The following is a 24,154-nucleotide window of genomic DNA, read 5'->3' as shown; positions in this document are numbered from 1 at the left end:
ATAAAAATTTGTACTATAAATGCTAGTCCTAGCTCGAAGCAAAAAGGAAAGACTCTTCCACATCTTAATTCTCTCTTTCCTCCTTTTGTCTAAGGAAGCCCAGCCAGCTGTCAACAGCATTTCATTGACAATTTTGTAGTGAGCTCATAACTAAAAAGAAAGCTAAAAGCAGTCATGAGCAGCTTAATGCTGGTCCTAATTTGCCAAGTCTTGGAGTGAGTGATAAGGCTGTGTTCAGCCTTCTTCCCATGCTGAGGCTGCCAAGAAACAGCAATGGAAGTAGCATTTTTTTATAATTTCTATCTGCCTTTTTTTCTTTCTTTATCTTTCAAGCAAGAATATGCTGTTCTCTAAAAAAAGCAGCAGTAACTACTCCAGCTTATCTTGGGTGACTTTGCCTTCCAACACGATGATCTTTAATGCTATATTTAATGCTAATTCTAAGTTTGTAAACTGGATTTTCCTTGTAAACCTCCATAGCTAAAGGAAAACAGAATGTACTTCAGAAGCAAAATGAGATCTGTCCATAAAACATCTTTCAGATGCCTTCAGTTGCTCCCCTGCTTTTTCATCTGTATCTTTAGCAATGTAGTATGGTAAAGTGAGTATTATGTGATAATGTGAAGTCTTTATAAGCCAGAGACTTTAATGGAAGTTGTTGGCAACATGCCCAAGCAGTCAGAGAATTCTGTGCTCAAACTCTGAAACCTCACTTGACCATTAAACACCACACCATGTCAAGGTCACATTAACACCTTTGGCTCTGGAGACCTGCCATAATCTGTTGAAATAAGCACATCAAATCAATCAGTTGGGATGTCCTTCTTTCCAATCTAATAGCTATTGAAGTTTTGGCAATATGACAGCCTTGGAAGTTTCCTGGAGAGTTCTAGGGAATCGTATCACAGGAAAGCAGGAAGATCTCTGAAGAGCGCTCCCTGTTTGGTGTAATCATCAGGAGAATGATATTGCCATATTACAAGCCTTCACTTCTGTTTTATAAAAGCAGATGGACCTTCCCTGTGATGCAAAACTTTAGAAAGCAGCCCTTGCCTTACTGCTGAGATTAGTTATCTCAAATGACTATCATTCTGTTAATAGGAAGATTTGGGACTAGAGTCACTCATAAATAGTCTGGCAGTGCAAAGCTGTCATAAACATATTTGGGGAAATATGTGCACACAGCCCAAGCTTCCTTCCACTTGGCAAAGGCCCCTCTTCTTGACATAATTACCAATTGAACTTGTGGATAGCCAGCAAATGGCAGAGTGGAACTGAGGCAAGACAAGCTAGATCTTGGTCAGCTCAAAGTCAGTACATAACAGGAATCCACACGTTTCCAGTACCTCTCTGGGAAACTGAAGAGTGCCACAGGCTAGGTTCACTACACTTGCCACCAGTGAAACCACTGCATTGTAAAAAGAGAGATAGAAAACACAGTATTTTTACATTAGTGTTAGAGACTGGCTTTGGAAGAAAATGGCCTTTTAAGTTCAGTGAGGTGTTATTCAGCCTCTAAATGGAGGCAGTATTAAGAAGCAGCATGTCTAATGCCCATGGAAGCCAAGACAAAAGGATTCCCCCACTGGGCAGCACGGCAGCAGCTCTGAGCACAACGGATCAGCTGGGAAGGGCTCACCTCACAGGAGCATGGTGGAAAACTGGGGAATTTCCAGCACCTGCTACCATTTGCTCATGAACATATTTCTATTCTATCTGCTCTCATTTTCCAACACTGCTTTTAAAAGCCCATTTTCAAATGCCCCACCATTCAGGCCAGGAATACTCTCTGCAATTAAAAAAGTAATATTTCTAATTCTTCTTAAACTCTGTACATCTGAAATACCAACTTCTCTGGAAACACTTTCTTTCACTTGCTTCTCTGACAGGGGTAAAATTACTTCAGGAAGTATTTCTTTCTAAGAGATGAAAACCAGAGATTAGTGGGATTTCAAAGGCTGTGTTTGGTGCCTTTTCTATATGAACTGTGATATGTAATTTTGATTTGGGACTCTCCAAAATTACAGAGTCACTTGTGTTCTTTGATATAGTAAGGAGTTAAAAATAAACCAAACTGTTTTAGAAAATATGAGTAAGTATAAAATGTGATATGTATAACAATTCCCAGACATCAAACCTGCAGTTTGCACATGTGCGTGCACTCTACATATTCATAAACACATTTATGTTAGCCTAGTAGAAGTAATAAAACATTCAGAGATGTATCACAAAATCCCACAGTCCTTTTGGGGCTAAAATTTACAAGAATGTTCTTAAGCTAAGGTCTGGAACAGAAAAACTACCATGAACTGGGGATTTTTGAACCTGTATTACAAGACAAGGCTAAAAGTCTTCATCTTTAGTCCTCCAAAATGAAGGCTGAGAGATTATACTGGTGCCTTCTCTAAATTCACTGTGGAGATAAAGGCAAAAAATCAAGGCAGACTGTGGAAGTTGATTCAAGAGCAAATGGTCAAAATCTGGCCAATCATTGCTGTTTCCCTTAAAGTCATCTCCTGGCATGGTACTGGCCAACCCTTCCACTGTCAGAGTTAAAACTCTAGTGACACACATGCCCTACTCCACCACCAGGGCAAAAGAAGATATTTTGGTGTCTTCAAAAGGAAGGATTTTTTTCCAAGGGCAAAAAAAACCAACTCAACCAAGGCCAGGTTGGATGGGGCTTTGAACAATCTGGTCTAGCAGAAGGTGTCCCTGCCCATGGCAGGGTGGCTAGAGCTAAATGGTCTTTCAGGTCCCTTCCAACCCAAAACACTCTATGATTCTATGAAAAAGCATCTTTATGGATGACTGGGCTGACCAGACAACAAGGCACCCCTCCACAGTGTTTGGCACCTTGCTCCTCCAAGCAGACAGCCATGTCAGGGCCTTGCCCTGGCACCTGGCTAACATGGCTCTGCCCAAACCTGTGTGACTTGCCAACAAAAGGCAGAGATTTGGTCCCCGTGTGCACTCAGTGCTTGGCTTGTGGTGGCTGTGCCCCTCACTTGGAGCAGTGGGAAACCAAACACTCTACCTGCAAAGATGCCTTACTCAACTAACCTTGTGAATTTGTGATTTACAAATACCATTTTAGCCTCTGGGAACAAAATCACAAAATCCTTGTGAGCCACAGCCTGCTCACAGAGGCACAGGATTTGCTTCAATAAAGGACAGATCCTAGCAATTTCACTGGAACCCTGCTATGCAGCAAAAACCTTACAGAAGTGGCTGGGCAGGTATGAGGGCAATGCCAGTCCCTGCTGAGATTTGACACTTGTGAGGCTGAGAGTCAGCAGCCAGGCCTGCTTTCATTGTCCCTGTTTGAAATGAGAGCTGTGCTCTTCCTCTGAGGGAACCAACACCACTGCAAAGCGCCCCTGACTCCAGGGACCCACCCAGGCAGCTCCCACGCCGGCCCAGGCCCATTGTCCTGCCCCTCTCTTTCAGCAATGTGCTGGCAGCAGCTTTACTTTTGTTTTGCTGGCTGATCCCTCCATCTGCACAGCGGCTGGGCCCATTCAGCGGCCGTGGGCCTGTCTCCCACTGCTCCCAGCCCCGGCCCCAGCACAGCCATTGTCTCTGGAAAAGCAGTCAGTCTTTCCGAACAAAAGTCCCCAGAGCTGGTAAATCCTTCTGACACCAGCCCCACAGCAAAGGCAGCTGAACTTGGACTTTCTCCCCAGCCAAGCTCTTTACGACTTGTTCAACATCGCTGACCTCATGCCAAATAAGCACTGAAACAAAGAGCACCCTCACCCCCACATGCACTTAAACATCCTCTTGCCCTGATCAGGAGGGACCCATCAAGAACCTGGCAGAACTTGAAAGCTGCAGTGTCACCATGATATTTTATAAAAAATCCTTTTGCTAGGATCTTTTCTCCTGAGAAGCTGAGAGGCCTCAGAAACGAAATGTAAATAATAATTATCTGCTGCTGTGGAATGCAACAGGTGCATCTTTGATTGGTCTCATGTAGTTGTTTTTAATTAATGGCCAATCACAGTCCAGATATCTCAGACTCTGAGAGTCACAAGATTTTATTCCATTCCTTTCTATTCCTTGCTAGCCTTCTGATGAAATCCTTTCTTCTCTTCTTCCATTATAGTCTTAATATATCCTTAATATATCCTTTTAATACAATATATATCATGAAGTGATGAGTTGGCCTTCTGAAACATGGAGTCAAGATTCTCTTCTCTTCCCTCGTCCTGGGACCCCTGCAAACACCTCCACATTTGGTCACCCCAAGTGAAGAAAAATTCCACACTGCAGAGCCCTTCTGGGCTCCCTCAGCTTGAAAATGAACAAACAACAATGCAGGAAAGGCAACATTTCTGTGCAAGTGCATCCTTGCATTCTCTGCAATGATGGATCAGAGCACAGCCGTGCAACCTCAGTATGCTCATCCTTCATCTCTTCTCATCCATATGGAAGTATGGGATGGAAACTGAAGGTCTCCTTTGCAGACCATGGTTCCTCTTTTAAGGACAAAAAGTAAACAAAATGTAGAGAAAGAAGGATTAAAACTTCTGATTGTCCAAAGCGATCTGGATTTTAATTGACATGAGAGAAGCACTAAAGGAAAGATGTAGGAAAGACTTGGTCTACATTAAAGACATCTACTTAGACTTTTTCTGTTCTTGACTGGGAATTCTTGTTGACCTCCACTGTGCTATCATGCCATTGGAGACCACCAGGCCTGCTACCACTAAATAGGAGAAATATGGAAGACCCAAGCACCCATTTATCCTGCAGACACAGCCTCAATTCTCATTTCAAGCTGCCTGCTGCAGCTGGGAGGCTTCTCTATATATTTCTCTGCTGCAGTTGGGAGGCTTCTCTATATATTTCTCTGCTATATGCATTTTATGATTGATGTCAAAGGCATGCAAAAAATGAGGTTCTCAAGTGCCCAGGGATCCACGTTTCCATGTAATACATAAAAAAGTAAGAAAATTTGAGCATTTTTAAGTGAAAAAGTAGATGCCAGACTGGATAAGAAAGGAAGGGGAAGAAAGAGGGAGGGAGGGAGGGAGGGAGGGAGGGAGGGAGGGAGGGAGGGAGGGAGGGAGGGAGGGAGGGAGGGAGGGAGGGAGGGAGGGAGGGAGGGAGGGAGGGAGGGAGGGAGGGAATCAGACAGATTCAAAACTAGAAAGTGTCAAGACTGCCATGTTCATAGATACAGAACATGGTTTGGTTTATCTAGATACTATCCTCTTCCAGCACAGTCACTGAGATTGTGATGGTACTATACAGCCATGATTATGAAGCTGTGATTAAGAGCTAAGTAATATTCTCCAAATTAGGAGGAAGAAAAATATTACAAAATCCCTTCACTAACCCTTCTCAGCCAAGTATGCCAGTCAGAAAAGCCTCTCAAGTATGTCAGTCAGAAAAGTTGGTGACAGTAATAATTTAAGAATTCCAAGTACCTCATATTTACAAAGTGATAGCTTTCAAAAAAGAAACTTAGAGCCCTCCAGGGATAGAGAATAGTCTGAAATATTTCCTCAATTACCTAATTTAGCTTTCTTCTGACTTCTTCCTAATGTGGCCAATGTAAACTTTCCCATTTTCTGCATTTTTTTTCTCTCTCTCTTGGAGATCATGCTTTACAACAGAAACATGAAATCCCACAATTCCAGTTGCCATTGTGCCAGGGTTACTTTTAGAATCATAGAATCACTTAGGTTAAAAAAGGACTTTGAGATTATCCAGTCCAACTGTTAACCCAGAACTGTCGAGTCCACCACTAGACCACGTCCATAAGTGCCACATCTGCTTGTGTTTTAAATCCCTCCAGAGCTGGTGCCTCCTCCATTTCCCTGGTTAGCCAATTCCAGTGCTTGGCAAATCTTTCAGTGTATGAAGACTCCTACAAAATGGTGGCTTTGGGTCATTAGTATGCCAAGCATATGCCAAGTTTTTTTATTTATTTTTATAGACAGTTCACTTTCGGGTTTCAATGCCGCTCAAAAGCTTCAAAGAATATTAGCACTTTCAGTATTACTTACTAGTGTGATTTGTTTTCATCCTCCATAAAGACAAGAGAAGACTTGTAGTGTTTTCCCTCTGTCTGACAAATGTTAACAATGGGTATTTGCATAAAAAAGACTTATGATTTATATTTTGATTTTCAATCTATAGTCAAGATAAGCCTAACCAGAGATCATTTGGGGAAGATAAATATTTATCCCATTTTTTCTTTGACAAGCTAGAGAATGCAAAAGTTCAGAATGTATTACAAGGGAGGATGCAGCCTTCCTACACTAAATTTATAGAACTACATTACTGACCTGGCCTTCACAATTCCTTCCTATCTTGCTTTTTCTGTGCAAAAAATCTGTAGAGCAAAGACCTTGTGCTCTTTCTTTTTTTTCTAAGGCTCTTAGCACTTCCTAGTGGTGTCTGAATAATTAATCATACTAAATTTGTATATGGTTATGCATGCAGAACTATTTGTACCAGAAAACAACAACATGAATATGCACAGAAATTATGCACATACTTTTGAGAGATTGCCTGCCCTATGTGTTCAGTATTGTTTCATAAGGAATGAATATTTTAGCATTGAAAGCCTTTATATGATGGTTGTATTATATTACTGGTTCCATAAATCCTTACATGAGTTCAGACCTCACAAGAATGAAAACGTGTTATGGGTAGGATGTTTTCTTTTTTATCCAACCTTTCCCATGAAAAAATATTTTGCAAATCTTTTCCACCTGTTTCACTTAAGAAATGCTCTCAGTAGACAAGGTTAGCACAGTACATATGTCCCTCTCCAAATCCTCACTCATCTTCCTCACTAACTATGCCAGAGACTCAGATGGCTGGTCATGCCCAGAATTCATCCTATGCATGGCTTACTGAGCCTTTGAGGAGAACACAGCTTCAAAGTCATTGTTCCTTACGGTGTTTTTTAGCTGCTGCAGCATTTTTCCTGTGTCCACATCCTTTACCTGCAGGACTTTTCTCAGCAATTATGATTTACCTTGCTCTATTGCACAACATTTTTAACTCTGAGACTTTGCCCTACCTCATTCCACTTGCTTAGTTCCTACCTTCATCAGTTATAACTGGTGTGCTGGCATCTCACCCAGCTCTTCATCTGACAGCCAAACAACTTGAGCAGGTGCACACCACTTCCAGCAGTCTGTAGGATATAAACAGCCATTCATGGCAGCATCCCTTATTCCTCCTCCCACCTTCATCTCTGCACCTCAGCACGAAGCTGACACTTGAGCACTATTCCCTTGGACAGAGTGCTACAAATCCTATCCCTGTCAGCTTCCCCATGTGCCATAGTTGGTTATGTAGAGGTTATCTGGTAGGGAAGTCTCAAGGGACATGCATGAGATCTGCTAGGATGATGTAGCGATCCCATCCAGCCTGCATGCTCCAACTCCTTGGCACAGCAGGGAATGGGAAAGAAAGGTGCATGCTCTGGTCGTGCCCAGCAAGGAGTTTGGACATGCCTGAGGCACACATCCAGGCCCAGATTCTGGGAAATTCTGCTGGGTTTATCAGTGTGGGCACTGCATGGGACAAAGGCTGTTATTGCATTTCACAGCTACTCTGCTCAAAACCACGGGACACTGATGATTATTAAATGCCTCTGAAACACGTGCCACCAAGCATGGCATTCCTTACTGCCTGCCAACAAACAAAACCAAGTCAGTACATTAACATCTATATCCGCCAAGAGTGTTAGTTGTTGGCAAAGCTGGGGATATTGGCAATGCTGGGGAAGGAGAGGAGGAGCTGGGGACACAGACAGGAGGGAGGGGAGAAGTCTTTCCTTACATACAGAAAAAAAAGTTGTCTCAATCAGAGCTCGTGATGTCGTTCCCTCTGTGATCTTCTCCAGCCTGCATTTACCAAAAGCACAGCAGAAGTCACTCCAATCATTATGCACTAGAATAGAAGGTTCTCACTGGCACGTAAGCACGTCTGTGCCAGACATGCCAGAGTTACAGCTTTCCAAATAAATGTAGTTCTCAAATGTGCACATCACCACTGATAGGGGATGACCACAGAGAAGGAAAAGCACATACTCTTGCAATGCAGCTCTTGAGTTTTTCAGCCTTAAAAAAATGCAGTCTGTCTGTAGGACACACTCCAGTAGCTCAAATGTTTTTTCTTCTTGCCCCCAGTTTCCACTGCCCTCTCTTGCTGTGACTTTGAACACTCTGTCTCTGTTTTTGATTGACTCTCTTGTCCCTTCACAGCCAGAACAGCACAGCTCACCAGTGCCCTGCTGTCCTAAGGTGCCCACAGCCTTTGGCTGTACCACAGACTGGAAGAACAGCTGTCACCTACTCTCACCCTCTTACCAAGCAATGCCTTTTGGTTTTCCTTCTGTTGACCATTTGCAAGTTGGAGGACCCCCTGCAAGCTGCCTAAGTGTTGAATGAGGAGGACCCTGGGATGCATAATCCTGCAGAGCAGCAGGTATCCTGCTCTGACTACCATGGGGGTGGGTGCATTCCTCCAGGACTCCCTAAAAGATAAGCAACTCACTTGGGAAGAGATAAGGAATTAAATTAAGTCCTTAAGTAGGTTGGGCTACAACACAGAAGAAAAGAAAGCCAAAGGCAAACAAAAAATAACCTTAATTCTACTCTTACCTGATGCTCCAGAATGGACAAGAGATTTGGAAAATCTGTGAAAATACAGTTATGTGAAAGGGAGTGAGGCCTTCTACCATCCTCTTAGTTCCACTTTAATATCTATTTAAACTTAGCAAGAAAAAAAAGTCTGTTTAGTGCTGTTTCACATTTTTACAACAAAAATTCTTATTAATGTGGAGACTTTCTTCATATAATTACTCTATCCTCAAGCTGAGGCAAGTTTGAAAGAAAAGTCCTTCATCTACAAACACAGGATGAGATTCAGTTAAAAGCTATCAGATACAGATAAACTTCTCAGAAAGCATAGCTGGCTATTTTTTTACTATTTAGGAGAAAAGGAGAATTAAAGAACTAAAAATTTATGATGTTTTTCTATAGATTTCTGTGAAAAAGTAACAACTTGCAATCTGTAAAAATTCTTTCTCTGTCCATACAAGTAAATTTCTAAACTTCAGCTGCATGCACTTACTCCCTTCAAAATGAGGGAAAGATTCAAACCATTCCATGTTACCAACCTATGGGAGGTATGTCACTGAATTCCAATAGAGACATGAATCCCTGTATCTGTCCCAATGATGGTGTGAGAGGGAATCCAACAACAGAGCTCAGGGTGACCTCTTTCTTCATCTGGGCTCCGCAGGGAAGTGTTACAAGTCAGGTCAGACCAGCACTGGGTTCAAGGCTGCCAAGATGTGTCTGAGTAATTGGTCTTGGCAAAGGTAGCAAATGCAACAGCTCCACTGAAAGCAAGCAGCTGTCCTCCAGGTGAACATCCCACACAACCTGAGCGAGCATGGTGGGATTACGCCAAACCTGAGCAGCATTATTAAACCTTATTTACCTAAATATGAGATATTACTCACATAAAACTTCGCAACAACAGGCCTCTGGTTATTTTAACTTCTAAACCCTGCAATAACTTCGAAAATACTTGTTTAATACAGTACAATATGAACAGCCTAGTCCTCCCTTCAGGAGGTACTTCACATGTCAGAGCACTTCATATACTTGTTACCAACAAGTACAGGCCCTCTAAGTAAAAGAAAAATACTTTGGCAATAAAAAAAAGCAACAGCCAGCAGCTACAGACAGCATTATTTAAATAATAGCGACTTAAGGGTCACCTTTTGAAAGGTAAAATAAATAAATCCTTACTGCAAAGGCAACATAGCAAAGCATTCTGGACTTTCCTATCTCCAACACCACCACAAGTCTTGTGTAATTTTGGGTTCTGGGAAAGGAAGGTGCTGATAGAAATGAAAGTCCACCAGGCAAAAAATGAAAGTAGTTAGTGCATGAACTAACAACAGAGGAGAAATGTGGGGATTTATTTGACAATCCTTTCTACAACACTCCAGAAATCTGATAAGTAGTTGGGACTTTTCTCTGGAAAAAGGAAGGGTTTGAATATGACTTATTTTTTAAGGATAACATGGAACTAAATCTCTTTTCTCTGATACTGAAATTATGGGAAAAAAAAGCAGAAAAGCAGCAGTTATCTGTGCAGGGCTGCAAAGACTCACTCACTCAATGATTTCAAAACACTAAAGTTGTTTTTTTAAGGATCCTGCAGGGATTAGTCCATATGTTGTAGGAAAGGTGGTCACACTTTTCCTTGGAAACTGACTGGTCAGCCACCCTTTTATGGCTATGGTTGCAGGGAGAGGAACAACACATCATGGCCAAATATGGAGCCCGTCTGAAGTTGCTGAAGCCATTTCTTTTGTTGGACCCAAGCCACTAATTCTGCTTTTTTATTGCATGTTGTGTTCAGCTAGCCCAGATGTTATAGAGGCATTGAGATGCAGAAACACTGTGTCTTCCCTCCAAAATCCTTCCCCTGAAAATACTGCACAGCCTAATTAAATAATGACATTTGCAACAAGAGAGATAATGCAAAAATTAGAGCAGCATTTCACTTGCACCGCACCCCTCCTTGACAAGCAGCCCAAAGTAGTTGACAGTATGCAGAACATCATGCTGTGCTAGAAGACCTGATGTGCTCAGAAAAATAAAACCCATCCTCAGCTTGTGCTGCAGTGGGGGAAACAGGCAAGGAGGTCCTCCTCATACAAAGCAGTCCATCACCCAGACCTGCACAGCAGTGCTGTCCCATGGCAAGAGCACATGGTAGCGCATGTATTTAAAGGCAGTAGTGCTGCTGAGAAATAACTACAAAGAAGGGATTTGTCAGAGACTCACAGATCACCACCAAGACATTTTTCAGCTCCTGCACAGCTCAGCAGCAGGCCCTGGCTGCAGGCTGAGCACTGGGGTTCAGCTGAGGCAGCGAGGGGGCTGGTGCCACTGATGGATGGCATGTACATATACAGACTACTGGAAACATGCTCAGCCAAACTTGCCAGGCAGATGGGGGAAAACATTCAATAGTGAATTATATGAAACTCTGGAAGCAAAATGTGGTGACTAAAAGCAATTGGGCTCACTCAGAGATAAGTTGGCCTTTAGGTATAATACCTATCACCATTTCTCCATTTCTGTAATTAGGAAATTAAAAGCAAACAAGGGGACACAACAGCAGTATCTCTTCATCAAACAAGAAGAAGCAAGCGAGAGCAAAAGGCAAAAAATTCATGGTTGCTTTTCCCCAGCCCTGCTTCTCCAAGACATCCTTTTGTGCTCCTTCATCCCTACCTTTGCTCTGCCTTGTGCTGGCACAAGCATTTGCTCAGCTCTGTGGTGTGCCAGACCAGGGGAACTAATCCAGGCTGAAACTAATCCTGCAAAAATGAATTACAGCACAGGGGCAGGAATGCACAGCCAGGGAAAGGGGAAGGGTAAAATCAGCCCCCTCAGCAGCAGTCCCCGGGGGTGATGTCCTACCTGTGAGCGCAGATGCTATCACATAGCAGGGAAAACAGTTCCTGTGGCCACAGGCACACAGGGACTTTGAGCTCAGTGCCTCGGATGCTTGCTAGCAGTAGAGACAAGAAAGCACCCAGCTCAGCACATGCAGCAGAGCCTGCTTGACAAGGCAGCTAAATATTCAAGCAGTTAGCTCTGTGCTGATGCAGCTCCACAGTTAGCCCTGATTTAGTGCCAGCTCCAGTGCGTTTGCATCCATCACAGTCGCCACAGAGAATTAAGCACCGCAAGCGTAGGTCAAGAACTAGAGCTGGTCCCATTTCTTCAAATTCAAACTGGCGTTCCGAATGCAAAAAGCAGCAGGAATTTTAACACTTTTTTCTCATTTCTGCTAGTTGTAAATAGCCTTTAAGAACACTGAGCACTGCCTTCCCAGAATCAGTCACAAGAAATTATTTCCCTGTATTAGCCTTTGATCTCTCTCTCCAGACACACCTGATTTAAACCAGCTTTCATTTCTGGTATAACCTTGTTGGCTACCAAAGAATCACAGCAAAAATAAGGCAGACCCACCCCTAATTAAGATTGCAGTGTCTCCTTCACTCCAAACCCTCTCTGCTTGCACCCAGCTCAGCTCTAAGCCACTGTGTTGCTTTCAGCAAACCCAGAGCTGAATCTGTTGCTGGCAGATACCAGAGCAGTCTGGGGGCTGTTAATGAGGGCTGATGTGCAATGGTTTCTCAGAAGGCATTATGTTGGGAAGGCAGATCCACGTGCTGTGCTCTTCAGCCACTGGAATGCAGCATCCCTCGCCTTGACATGCTTCCTGACACGGGGAAAACCAAGGGAAACTAGCATCAAGCTGGGCTGGCTCCACACCAGCCAAAAATGCCCTGGAGCAAATATTCATTTGCCCTGATAAGGGTGCATTTAAGACCCTTATGTGCTCCTCCAGCACTTCATGGTGACCTCTGCAAGGAAGGTCACTGCAGTAAACTTCACCCTTAGCAAAGGATAGGGGAAGATGAGAGGGAAGGAGGAAAAAATGGAGGGAGGAAAGGAGGGAGGGAGGGAAGGAGGAAGGATATTAGAAAAATGAATTTTCTGGTAATTAGTTTGCAACATAGCATAAGTAAATATTACTTAATCCTAAATTAAATGCCAGGAAGTTAAAAAAGAACAGAGAGGGAGGAAGGACAGACCAACACGCACAGACATGCGTGACAAATTAACTCTCAGAGTCTCTCTGCAGAGTCACTACAGCACTAAAGAGCACTCCTGTGATGTGAGGGGTGGATGCCGTGTTCCTGATATCTCTGAGGAGGAGATCAATTCTGCTCTCAATTACACCACCAGAAACTTAGAGTAACTCCCTTTACATCTGTGAACATAAGATCAAAACCAGATCCAAGGTCCCTGCTCCACAAAGCTTGCTGTGTACTGTTGACAGTTAAAATGATGAGCAAAGACATCAAACCTCTGGCAAAGAGGGAAAAATAAAGGTGACCAAACAGCAGGAAAAGGGGGATGGCAGAAGAACCACTCTTAGAAAAGCAATTATAGCTTCTATTTCATGTTTCTTTCTTTATGTTTAGCGGAGACCAAGGGCGTCTTGCTTTTAAAAGCCAGGTATGGCAGTAGGAATGGAGGGAAGCTGAGAAGAGATTAATGGGAATTTCAGAGCTGAAAAGAACTAACTGATTTTTATTCTAAAAGCTCTCAACAATATCCAGCCAAGGCCAGTCTCCTGACTTACCAGGGTTGGTACCAGTCTTTGGCTGGCAGGACAGTCTGTGGGTGCTGTCCTACCCTGCCACACAGATGAGACATGAGGCTCTTTTAGTAAAAGAGCACAAGAAAGATACTTTGCAAGGGGAGCTGGTGTCACCATAGCTAGTTCCTCAAAAAAATCTTAGCCTCTAAACATAAACCTAGGGGTGATTTGTATTCCTGTTTTGAACTGGGCAGTCTCCTTCAGCAGGTAGAACTTCCCAATCCCAAGCAGCAGGGTTCTGCTTCGTCTATCAATAAAGATCAGAGCTTGTACATAGCAATCACTCAGCTACACAATGGAAAGTGGTGCATATGCACATGTACACACATTTCCACGCATGCACATGCAAGCGTTCAAATTTAGTTTCAGGCAATACCATAACACTTTAGGCAGAATGGCAAAATAGCCAAAATCATAAACTGCCAATTATTGACACTAACTTAACTTAATGCCTAACACTGTAACTCCTAGCTTATGGTGCTGTGACTTCACTGGCTATCAATGGTCATGTATGAATTGGCCAGAAATCCTCTGAAATGCAGGGGGAGTGGTGCCAGTGGAGAAGCAGTAGGCGTACTCTCCTTCCTGTCCATTTTTGGGCAACCAGAAACTCGCCCACGAGGGTCCTTTCTAATGTGGCATTGCCTAAATGCAGACATGAGTTTCCTTTCTGCACTGGATGGATCAGCAGCAAGGGTAAAAGCCCAGCTTCTCACCTGCCCCCCTGCTCACCTGGGGCTCCTCGGCAGGCAGGGCTCAGCCAGCCGGGGCTCCTGGGCTGGAAGGAATCCCCAGCACTGCCCCCAGGGGAAGAGCTGCCCACTCACAGGGAAGCTCCTCCGGACTGCTGGGACCTGGCAAAATGCTGCTGCCACATGGTGCTCTTGGAGGTGCAGTTGAAGCAAAATGAAGGCTCTTGGTGAATTTTTAATCAACTGAGACTGCCGCATAAGGAGGGCTGCAGAATTCAGCATTGCTTTACCAATATGCTGATTAATAGCCTTGATTAAAATCCTAGGGCACTTTTTGCAGCACACAGGAGCATTAATTCCAGTTCAGTTAATTACCTGTGCCTAACGAAATGCCATTTGCAGCTTCAGCCAGGCCTGCAAGTCTTTACCTCCCCTCTTAAAAAAATGGTGCCATATCCAAACACACAGCTGCTCCATCTCCCTGGGATCCAAGGTCCTCTGTGTCCCTTCCCACTTCACCCAGGATGGCAGGCATGGTGACTCCAGATCCACAGATGAAAGATGCGATACAAGGGCAAAATAAATGTGCTGCTTCCATGACCTGATTTTGTCCTTTTCTATTTATCAGACGTTGGGGTTTGTAGCTTATGGCTGTTTCAGCTTCTTTTGTAAGCACTGCATTTTTAAATGGGAACTCTCAACTGCACTGCAGTGGCAGCTGCCATTTTGCATTCGTGTGCAGAGACTGAGGCAGAGAAGGAGCTCTGAAGAAGAACTCGTGTTACTTCCTTTTTTTCTCCTTGTTTTGCTGTTGCATTTAAATATAAAATAAAGGTCATCCTGACTGAAAGGATAGAATTGCTCTTTGGAAGCATGTAATGAATGCACTGGATGTAAAAAGGGCAAATGTCCTTTAAGCAAAAACACAAATCAAAATTACTTTAAAAAAAAAAAAAACAGCTTTTTCATTCTCAGGCAGTTTCTTTTTGTAACTAGTGTGCCTCAAAGAATTACAAGCCCACATGAGCTGCCACAATTGCAACAGAGAAAATACTTCCACTGCATAGGAGCCATCTTCCTCTCTGAATTTACCTAGTCACTAAGTGGAGAATATTAGGAAATGCTAGAGCTGAAAAATTTGGAGAGAAAAATTACTTTTGCATGTTAGACCTGTTTCATGTGCTGCTCAAACCTAAAATTATTAAGGATCAACAATTTCACCATCAGGTTCACTGCTGTGAGGTTTATCCCTACTTGGAGGCTATGGCAGTTCCAGCAAGGAAATTAAACACAGCAGAAGGGAAGCCAATGGCAGAAGGGATTTCCAGGATTTGCCCCACAGGTGCAGACAAGATATAAGCTGACCTAAGGAAATCATTGCATGTTTTCTGCCAGGTAAGCTCTGCAAGAGGAGCATGCAGAAGGGGGCACAGTGCTGCTCCTTGATGAGCAAATAACAAACACCCTGCAGGCCTCTTGCAGCAGCTCTGCTTTGCACTGCCACATACAGAAAACAAAGACCTTGTCTGCTGTAACACAATCCAAACCTACACCAAAACCCAGCAACGCTGTGATGGCAAAAATGCTGGGCTGGTAACACTGAAGCTGCCTGCAGTACAGATTCTTTTCTAGCCTTTCGTATCTCATCCCTTCCAAAGATGTTCCCAGCTAAGCAGCAACTGCTTGATATAAATCAGAAAACTTTGGTGGGTCACAAATTGAGGAAATCAGAGCTCTATTGGGTGCAAAACACAGTGATTCAGTGTTGCAGGCCAAGGGACGCTTATAAGCTGCAAAATATATTTAAAAACCTGCTGTACGCATGCACTGAGTAGAAGAGCAAATGTGAAACTTCATCAGCCCAACCAAGAATTACCCTGGAGTTTGGAGAAACCCATTACAAAACCTATGAGAACAATGGTATCAGCATTACCATGCAAAACTGAGTTTCCACCCAACATTATGACAGCCCTTTCAAAAGGAGATGCTGACAGGAAAAGGAAGGAAATCAAAATAAATGGGAGTTTTGGATCATAGTAAGAGCCTTGGAGGAGAAAGATCAACCCCATCTAGGAGGAAGTTTTGGAGAACAATAGTAACAGTTCAAGGCCCATCTCTAACTACCACTTTGGGGTAAATGATTTAAACCTGTTTTATCAGTTGCTTTTCTCTACTGGCATATTATAAGCAATATTTTTGTTTTAGATTTTCCCATAAATATGGTACAGTACATGTACACTCAGAATATAATCCAATTAATAAAGTCATGCACACATATAGCAAATTATTGGAAATTTCAAAACACATAGACTATGCAGCACTGTCTGCCCCAGGCAATGCAAAAGCTGTGACTTACACTTCAAGCCAGAATGGAAGCAATTTTAAAATCTCAATTAAAAAAAGGTTTGGAAAATTATCTTGAGGAGATCTTAATTCATGTTCTGCCTTTTGATACTTTAGGATTCCTATTTGCCAGATTTTCACACAACCAGGAGGATTAACAGATGCAGCCAGAATCTGAGACTGAGAACTATGTCAGGAATTTGAAATAAACCATTAATCTCCGACAACTCTGGAAAAGGCTGAACTCAAGTGACATCCTCATTTATTTCATTTTAACTACATGTCACTCCCAGCCCCTGACTGTGTTTTTGCAGACTCAATAACCCTCCATAGATGATTTTCCTAGTGGGAATGCAGCCTGCAGTGCACACTGGGCACAGGCTGTGAGGTCCAGGCTCTTGTCAGTGGCAGTGACCTGCTGGCAAGCACTGAGGCTGGGGTTCCCAACCACCCCCACATCCCCTCCTGCCCTGTCACTGCCTCACTACAACACTCATTCAAGCAATGAGACTAAAGAAAAAACCACCCATGTGAGTTCCATAAAACTGATTTTTAGAGAGGAAGCAGGTAAAAGTTCCTGCAGGTGCTGCAACAAGCTGGGATGCTCTCCTGCCAGGGCTTTAGAACCCAAATGGGGTTTTTCAGTGCACAGCAGCCTCAAGCTCACAGGCCCTGGCTGCAGGGTGGGTGCTCAGCAGGCTGCTCTGCCAGGGGCAGCCCTCTCCTCATGTGCCAGCACCAGCAATTTTGGCAAAGCATCTCACTGCGCACACGGTAAATGTTAATTTTGCAGCATCCTGGAAAAAAAAAATCACTCATGGAAGTATTCAGCTTTTGAAATTTTCATCTTTTTACCCCAAAAATCAGGACTGTGCTGCGGGCCAGGTCGCATGTTGGCAAGGGTGGGTCTGTCAGATGGGGCCCTGGCCTCGTGCTGTGGTGCCTGGAAAGCTCTGCCAGCACCCTGAGTGGTGCCACTGGCCACCTGAGGCTGTGAAAACACAGAGCAGCCAAAATCCTCCCCATCTGTGCTTCTCTTGCTGCCCTTGAGGAGCATTATTTTTATCATCTTTGAATCCTTACAAGTTAGTTCTGCTCCCATCGCCCACCGAGTCAGAGGTGATGCGTACCATGAAGAACCAAGCACAAACAGGTGGGAGCAGCTCTGCTCTGCACACAGCACCAGCAGGGAGAGCAGGGCTCCAGCAAGGCAGACCATGGAGCAGGCACGGAATTGGGAATTCCAGGCTGTGGAAAATGCACAGCCTGCACTCAGAGCTGCTCACGCCAACACAAAGTATGGTGTTACTACTCCATGGAAAGCCTGGGAGACGGTGCTCCTGTACCTCCACCCCTGCTCCCAGAAACCTGTTACTCAGTGCTTCCTTCAGATGCAGTCAGTGCAAAGCACTGCAAAACACGCCCACTGACACACTGATAGGAATTTTAAATTCTTCAGCATCTTTGCAACCCCTTGACTCTGCGTGTGTCTGAAAGTAGGAAGATTCAATCCTCTGCCTTTTTTTTCAGACTGTGCTTTTTTTTTCCTTCTTACAAATTCCTGCAGTATCTCCATTCATCAAAGCAGAGGGAAGCTGTAGGAAATTACTGCTGCCACTATGGAACATGCAGGTTTCTTCACTGCTCCTCCTGCATCTCCACATTTCGTCTCCTGGGAAGAACATCCTAATGGTTGGTTTCAGTGATCTCAGAGATCTTTTGCAACTTCAATAATTCTGTGATCTACAGAACTATGTGCTAGTTGTAATGCACTAGGCATTGACCCTCGCCATGTTAACTGCAGTGTCTGCTGGTCTGCCAGAAGCCTCAGGTCTTGGTATCACCTGATTGCCTGCTTTGATTTAAAACTAAATTTCTTCAAGATAATCTCACTGCAGATTAATGAGAAAGACTTGAAACACTTCAAAATGTTACAGAATAATTATAACAATAGTGACTTGTTTTTCCTTTTCTATTTTAAGCAAATCTCAGGTGACTTGGACGCAACTTCTGCACACCTGGGGCTGCCAGCAAAGCAGAACTATTGCAGGTTCTCCTTATCATGGTAAGAATTCCTGCAGGCCCAGGAGGCCAGAGAATTCAGCATCCTAACAATTACAACGATTACAACTTTCTTGTGAAATCAAGAACTCAGCAGAGGTACAAAGAGATGTAAATAGCATCCAATGAATCATGTGAGAAAGGTAAAGCCAAGCTGCAAAACATCCTCTCTCTTCTTGGCTCCCAGCCTGGGGGCTTAATCTTACCATAAAAGTCCTTCACAGACTGTCTAGCAGCAGAGCATATAAATCCCCTTTTATTTCAAAGCAGTAGGTAATCAATACCCTAAATAAGACAAAAACACAACCCTCTTTAGAAGATTGTTTTCTTGATAGAAGACAGGGAATAAATATTCCTAATAGGTACTTACATACTTTTAAATAATAATGGCATCAACTCAGTAATCTGTGATGCCTCAATTAGAGTCCCATTGTGCTATGAGACGAACAAACAGGTCAAACTGGTTCAAGCTATTCTTGTGATAATTTCTGAAAATGAACAGAACATGGGAAACATCAAAATGCTGAATATGAAACCTCCTGTAGTTCTGTCAGAGATCTTGACTTGAGAAATTCCAAGGAAACAAATGAAGCAAACTACTGGGATAGGCAATCCTTAGCATAAATAAATAAATAAATGAAAAATGAAAGCATTGAAAACTGATTTTACATTAATTCTTGTTTTGTGGGTTGCAGGGGTGAAAGGCAGCAGAGAAGTGTGCCTGGTGAAGCAACTCCCTCTTTTGATAATGCACATGCATGCACACACATGCACATGCACTTGCCCTCTTCCTACATACCGTAAAGAAAATCATTCTGCTTTGATTTTCATAAGTAATAAATGAGTCACATCTAGATATAAATTAACATGATTAATACTGAAGAGCAATCCACTACTTTAAATTTGCCCACTGGCAGTTGCACACACAGATATTTTCAGTGCTTTTTTTATTTCATTTTTCAAAAATGAAACCATCCCTCAGTGTCTGACACATGAAGGAGAGGTGGTTTGTGCCAGTAGCCTCCAACACTGAGATCACTTTTCCTAGGTCACTTAAAAATGGGTTAGAAATATGATAATGGAATGAATTTTCAAACTTCCCTTGATTTTGTTGCTAATTACACAGACAGTCTGACCACCTTTATTTTCTCCAAATAGTGCTCTCCATCGCCACTATGTACAGCAAGGGATGCAGAGTCTTCAATGCTGTTCAGCTATGTACAGCCTTCCACAACAGCTCCAAAGATCCTGGAGGTGTAAAATGCAGCAGACCAAGGTTCAGTTACTGTTATTATGAGAACTGATAGAAATTTTTCTTCTGGAAAACAATTATGCAGAAAACTGGGTTTCTGTTTGAGGAACACTTCCTACTAAACTTTGGTTTTCTACTCAAAAACATCAATACATTAAATCCTGCAGAGGTGTTAATGGTGATGCAGTGAACCTGGGGAACTGTTTCCATGTGTTGCTCATGGTCTCACCTTGGGGTCATATCCTGCATGCCTCACAAGCCCACATCAGGTGCCAGTCTGGCATGGGCTGTGTCCCTTTACCACATGGGGACATTTGGCTTGACCAGGCTAAAGGGAAGAGTGGAAACCCTAAGTATGTGTAACTATAAAAGTCATAAAGTGCCCTGGCACTATTTCAGAAGCAATATGTTTAGGTGTTAGAGAATGTATTTCATTGAAATCTCACAAACTTTATGGGAGGAAAAAAAATCCCTCCATTTTCAGGTCCAATTACCATCATGAGAAGCTGATGTGATAACAGTACCAGTGTCAAGTAAAAAGCAGATAGGAAGACCTGCTCCCTGCCTGGGGGAGTTTGTGATCTAAGTATTTCACCACTGTCTGCCAAAGTAATATGCAAAGCTATGGTAAGAGAGATGTAAGCAAATGCTTCAATTTGTATATCTGAAATATTATGAAGTGCTGACTCCTCTCATGCAGTGTCTCTCAGCTGCGTAATTCTATGTAGAAAACAGAGTTAAGGAGTGTCTTCAGGGCCAGGAAATGACTTTACCTAAAGATCATCTGTAGATTTCATATCTAAAGTATGGTTGGTGAAAGAAAAATAAAACTCTGTGGGCAAGATTAGCAGCACTGGTGGGGCAAATGAGTCAGAGGACAGTGTGGAAGCAAAGCATGCAGAGAAGAAAACTTCTGAGGGGATAAAGGTGCTTGAGCATGAAAGGAGGAAACAGAGGAGGCCATTCAAAATGGGTGACAGCATGGCTATAGGGAGGGAGACGAAAGAAGTCAGGCTGTGGAAGAATAGGAGGTGGATTTAGGGAGATGGGAAAGTTCTGGGTGGGAGATGGGAGTCTGGCCAAAGCTTCTACTGCAGGTGGTTTGGGACATGAGAGGAAGAGGAAACAAAGGTGACCAAGTATTTTGGCATGAGGATCAGGGTGGAGAAGCAGGATGGTGAAGTACAGCCACATGTTTCCAAAACAGGTACCTTTGTGCACTTCTCACTGCAAAACTACCTCCAGCTTTTCATAACAAGCTCAGGCAGCCTTGGCCTCTCTCCAGCCACCATCTGAGCTTCATTTTACAACACTGATGTTTGGGCAGTTGCAAGTGGATTGTAAGCAGACAGGAGATCATTACTGTATGCTCTCCATTGCTGCAGCCCTTGTAATGCTAGGACCAATGCCTGAGCTTTTCCCTCTCCCCCAGGGAACCTGCCGGCCTTACAATGGCTCTGCAGTCAGAAGGTGCTCTGGGTTACAGGGAGCAGACATACACATCCTCCTCCTCTTCCTGTCCTCCTGGCAGTGACCTGCCAGGAAAAGCCATGTCCTGAGAGGTCTCCCACCCAAAGACTTATCCATCACAGGCACCCGTGACAGATGCAAACCACGCGGCCAGGCAGTTGAGAGCTGCTGGAACTCTGGAGAGGGATCACCACAGCCTGGTAGGCGAGAGGTACAGGAAGAAACTTCTGCATTCCAGTCTGGAGAGGTGCCAGGAGCACACTCAGCAGCCCTGAGCTCAAACTGAGGAAAGAAAGAGAGAAACTTGCAACAGCTTTGTTCAAAGAGAGGCTCTTAAATACAGAATTTAGGAGAGATTCATGTCTGTCCTAGCAATTGAAGGGTTCAAATTTTTGTCATCAGATCTGAAGAGACCACAGCAAAACAGAAGCTGCTACCTTACAGAGCTCTCCTAATTCCCATGTGTACAGTTACATAGTTCAAAGGAGGAGAATAAACACAGGCATCTTTGGAGAGGAACAAAGTGCAGTTCCACCACCTTGAAAAACCTTTCCTATAAGTGACTTGGTCCTTTCCTGTTCTCAGGTCTGGTCCCCAAGGAAAGAACTGTTGAGCAGCTCTGTCAGAGCAAGCAGACTTTATCACAAGTTGTCCCAGCCATGGCTGAATTCAGGTCATGCCTCCATGATCATTAATCCTGGCTCTTTGCTCTCAGTACACATTTGATCTGGATCAGCCCAGGGCACATAATCACATTTAAGATGAATTAGCTAGAACACATGATATGGAGTTTATGCTGGCCTCGTGCCAGCTGTGGGAGGATGAACGGCACCCGATCCCGCGCAAAGCCTGCCAGCACAAAGTTACCCTGGTGCTGTTTTTGGAACAAACGTGAACCAGCAGAGCCACATCAGTCCCCTGGAAGCAGCCCTGTGCACAGACTGGTTGCTACATTTTTGATGCAGTTATACTTAGTCAGAGGCAGACTGACTAAGTCTCACTTAATTATGAAGCCAGGGCAATCAGACTTACTCTCAGTCAAATCACATTTCAGTCCTTACATCAGAGCTATCCCACAGTTAAAAGGATCTACATTACTCCTAGACTGGGTATAAACAGACTCATGGTACCTTCTTAGCCTTGTCTCCTTCCTTGCTGGGCCTGCTCAGGGCACATCCCATGGCTCTCCAGTACTACAGCAAACAGAGCCACACTCTCACTCCTCCGTCTGCATTTTGGAAATGAATTGCCTTACCCTTTTGGGCACATAAAAGAAAATTAGAAAATTCTCTTGACATGCAGCTGATTTAGCCTGTGACTTTGCTGTTGAGTTTCTGCACCATCAAACAAAATTTTGAGAGGACAAGGAGGAGGCAGAATGAGAGACCCCCTGGCCAATGCCTACTGTTTTACTGCACCAAAGCAGTCAACATCAGCTGCCATCTCGGCTTGAAAATACATTCCCAAAACATCTGCTGTGTGTGTGTCACTGCTGAACATTTTAAAATACCATATATTATATGACTTCACTGAGTTCAATATAGTAGTTAGAAAATACAGAAAACTGGCAAGTGTTCAAATTGCAGTGTGTATATAGACAGGCAACACAATGCACTGTTTTCCTGCTAGGGTCTGGGTGACAATATCTATACATGCCATTCCAACAGAAGCTTGTAACCAAATATTTTCATATTCAGATTAAAAAGAAAATCAGTTTCCTGAAACAACTATGGTACCAGTTATATTTTACTAGATATGACTAAATGGTACTCAAACTTCTTGGATTGAATCACTAACAGGTAATTTGGAGGAAAACTTTAAGTTCTAGAAAATAAAAGCCATAGGTACCTCACATGGGGATGCTCATAGAAGTGAGAGAGTTTGAGCAATTCCACCATTCTCCTCATGACAATGAAGGAAACAAATGGAAGAGAAAGGCAAAGAGACAACCTGGCTCATCTCCTGACCTCCCACTTTACCTTGTCCCTTGTCTTAGTCTGCTTTTCCCTAGTAGGACAAATAATTTCTATCCTACATCTTGAACTACATAAGTCTTTTATTTCTAAGGTGTGATAACATTTCCTTATTCCTGCCAGTTGCAAAAGAAAGCTTTCAAGGACCTTGGTGAAACATCTTCTGTTGTAGCCTAGCTGATTCATGAGATAATCTGTTCTTAATATAAGCAGCCCTAGCCCTGTGGTTCTTAAGTTTTAGATCAGCACAATATTCATTCCTTGCTGTGACTCAGTGGAGGCTGCAAGAGATGGCGAAGGGGAAAAAAGAAAAGTATTTTTATAGCAGGTTATTTTTATTAGAAAATAGTGTGTTGTATAAAAACAACCTCATTGAATTGAGGTGTTCAAAGCAATTCCTGCAGAGTAAGATTATAGTGAGCAAAGTGCAGGTGAGAAGGTCAGAACTGCAAACTAAATACAGTTTATTCCACTGGAGCAGAAACCTGGTAATCATAAAGGTAATCATAAACACATGTGATGCAAGAATCTCACATGCATAGATGTACATCCCACCACAGAAATCTTAACTGTACACAAAGGCAGTAACAACAACAGAAAGTAAAAATAGTAAAAAAGTACAAACTTTTAGTTTCCTTGCTAAATCATGTAATAGATTATGTTCAGCACAAGTTATGAGAACAAATACATGGCTAAAAAGACTACACTTTACAGTTATATGTTTTAAAAAAGCATTTATGAAAAAAAAAAAAAAAAGGTAAGCATGCAGAAAGGAAAGAAGGATGTGTTTGGGTGTGTCCATTTGAATCCATAGTAAAGCCCAAGGCACAAAGGAGATCAGCTTGAAAATAAAACCCAGGTGGTACATCCAGTGTGTATAGGTGACTAAACACTCCAATGCAGTGGAAGTACACAGGATTCAAGCCAGTGCAAGGGGGGAGATAGGGTATCTGCAAACTGCCCAGAGGACACAATGCATGAGTTCATACTTATATTGTAGCTGCTTCAATGCATGAAAATCAGGGGACACATTTCTGCAGAATGATCTCACATTCATTAAAGACTGAGCTCTTACTGTCCAGCTTCTACCTGCTCCAAGCTCATCTCAGATGCCCTGTGTCCACCAC

At 43.2% G+C, this 24,154-nt stretch overlaps 1 protein-coding gene across 1 annotated transcript in view; it reads right to left on the bottom strand.

Annotated features, from left to right (window-relative positions):
- NHS (NHS actin remodeling regulator) overlaps positions 1 to 24,154 on the bottom strand; it is a 242,117-nt gene that overhangs the window by 131,223 nt on the left and 86,740 nt on the right. The window lies entirely within an intron of this gene.

This window comes from Melospiza georgiana, chromosome 2 (assembly GCF_028018845.1).
Source record: "Melospiza georgiana isolate bMelGeo1 chromosome 2, bMelGeo1.pri, whole genome shotgun sequence".
Classification (NCBI taxonomy): Eukaryota; Metazoa; Chordata; class Aves; order Passeriformes; family Passerellidae; genus Melospiza; species Melospiza georgiana.
This window is presented reverse-complemented; position numbering and strand designations above follow the sequence as displayed.